Raw genomic sequence first — 2,709 nt, forward strand, 5'->3', positions numbered from 1 at the left:
CATAACAGTTATCAGACTGTCATTGCCTGGAAGCCTCGTCTGTTGCTTTACCCTCTGCTTCTTCCCCCCAAGAAGGAGGCTCCCAGAGAGCAGGCTCTGCTCATCGCCTCCAGGCTGTGCCCAGAGCCCAGGAGGTGCCAGCTGGCCCTCGATAAACAACCGGTGAGCAAAGAAACACAGCCCTGTTAGCCTTGTCCCCGAGTGAGAGTTCAAGGGAAAGAAGGCTCAGAGAGGTTGAGCGACCTGCCCGTGGCACACAGCCCGTGGCGGAGGCAGGACCCCGCCCCAGGTCTTGGGACCCCCCAGTTGACGAATCACCCGGGATTTGCCTCATGGTCCCTTGAGAGCCTGACATGCTCCTCCCGGGGTCCTCCTTCGAGCTCTCTGTTTTCCCGTCAAAGGGGCCCGTGTCTTGCCCTCCCCACCCCCTCCCTCCACTCAGTTAAACCACAGAAGCCCACTCCAGCCACCCGCAGGCTCAAGTGAGGGTCTCCATCTCCTACCCCACCAGCGGTGGCAGGCGCCCAAGGGAGCTAGAGCCCTCAGGTCTGGGCTGTCGGCCCAGCTCCATCCACTTGGGCCAGGGACTGAGACACTCTGAGCCCCACCTGTCAACTCTTCTGTGGAATAACACCTCACACGGCTGTAAGGATGGGAAAATGCCGGGCTCGGGTGGGCTTTCTAACACAGATTCTTCCTCTGAGGATGGAGATCATAAGACTGCCCCTGGGGGTGAGGGGGAGGGTTAAACCAGACAAGGCACGTAGAGATCACCGATGACTCCCTACGCAGGTGGGTCCCAGTAAGTGACAGCTATTATAAATGAATAAGAGGTCTTGGGCCTGGCGTGGGGGCTCATGCCTATAATCCCAGCACGTTGGGAGGCCAAGTTGGGAGGACTGCTTGAGGCCAGGAGTTTGAAACCAGCCTCCCTAGGCAATAGAGTGGGATCTTCTCTCTACAGGAAAAAAAAAAAAAGCCAGGTGTGGTGGCACACACCTGTAGTCCCAGCTACTCAGGAGGCCGAGGTTGCAGTGAGCTGTGATTGTACCACTGCACTCCAGCCTGGGCCACAGAATGAGACCCTGACTCAAACAAAAAACCACGCAAATAGACAAACAGTATAAAGAAAGATGAAGTCTTTATGGAGGGGCCCACCTGGACACCCTAAACACACCTGACCCGACTCTGGTGCTGAGAGGCACATCTTGTGGTTCCTGTCCCAAGCAGTGGTGGTGAGGGATAGAGTCCTGGTGTCTAGCACTTGGCCGTGTGCCAGGCAGGGCCCCCATTCACCACGAGGGTGTAGGGCTTAGTGGAAAGGACCCCCACTGGGGAGTTGACCAGCTCCTTACAGATGAGGAAAGTCTGCGTTTCCCCACTCACAAGCTGGGTGGCCTTGGGCAAGTTATCGAAACCCACCCATCCCGTTTTCTCCTTTGCAAAACAGGGCGGTAAGGTCTCCCTAGGGAGCCATTACTTGCACGGGGCCCGGGAACCCCAGTTGATTCATTGACTAGACGACAGGAGGGTGGGGGAGAGGTGGAGAAATGGAGCAGTGGGAGAGGCCAGCAGGGAGGGAGGAGAGCTGGAGCTGGAGGGGAGTGAGGGGCGGGGGACCAGCCCGGTCTGTCAGGGCTTGCAGTCAGGGACAGGGCCTTTTCTGCGGGCCAGAGGGTCTGCTGAGGACAGGGGGCACAGGGCCAGAAGGCCACCTGCACTAGGCCTTCGGCCTGTGCCGGAAGTGACCTGGTGGCATCGCAGGTCACGCGGTGAGATCCCCCCTAGCGACAGCAGAGCGCGTGAGCGGCCCGGGTTCGAGCTTTTCCTTTCGTGTTCCTCTACAGGCGTGGGTGGCTTAGACGTGAGTTTGGCTGGCTGCGAGCTTTTTCTCTCAGGAGTCTCACCACATCGTCCATGCCAAAGAAAGCAGGGGACGGCCAACAAAGCCACGACAAGTCCTGCTCCCGAGAACGAGCAGAGAGCGGGTATGAGGGGTGAACGGGGCAGAAAAACAGGATCTGGGCCTTCGGAGAGTTGGGGAGCAAAGGCGCGAGGGCAGGAGAAGCCCAGACCAGGAGTCTGGCTGAGTCTGGAACACCGGAACTTCCTTGGGTCAAGACCAGGAAGGGCCTGAGACTGTGAGATCGGGGGATCGCGGGGCCCGGTGATCATCGGGTACGGACGGGCACACCGGACCAGAAGCCCAACCGTCCAGGCTCCAACTTCTGTGCCCGTTGCTGACCAGCTTCAGGGGCCCGCCACGGGCGATGCTTGAGCCTACGGAGCCAGATAGGAACACCACAGGAAGACACTAGGCCACAGGGGACCTAGTGAAGTCCACGATCAGGGAGAGCAAGAAGAATGACACAGGAGTGGGGCACCAGGATTCCTGCAAGAAAAGAAAAAATGAACTCCAGAAACAGAAGGTGGACGCTTAAAAAAAAAAAAAGAGGATTCTACAGGCTGAGAAGGATGGGAGGAAGGGAAGGGTGGGGAAAGATTTGCCAAAGGATACAAAATTCTACTTCGATGGGAGGAACACGTCCTAGTGTCCTAGGCCACTGCCGCAGGACTGTAGTTAACAATAATACAGTATGTCATTTCAAGCATCTGGAAAGGCCTTGATTGTTCCCAACAAAAGAAATGAGAAATGTTTGAAATGATGTCTACACTAATTACCCTGATCTAATCCCTAAACAGTCTATA

This window comes from Carlito syrichta, unplaced genomic scaffold, assembly GCF_000164805.1.
Source record: "Carlito syrichta isolate Samal-C Ts95f unplaced genomic scaffold, Tarsius_syrichta-2.0.1 Scaffold255597, whole genome shotgun sequence".
In the NCBI taxonomy this organism is placed as follows: Eukaryota; Metazoa; Chordata; class Mammalia; order Primates; family Tarsiidae; genus Carlito; species Carlito syrichta.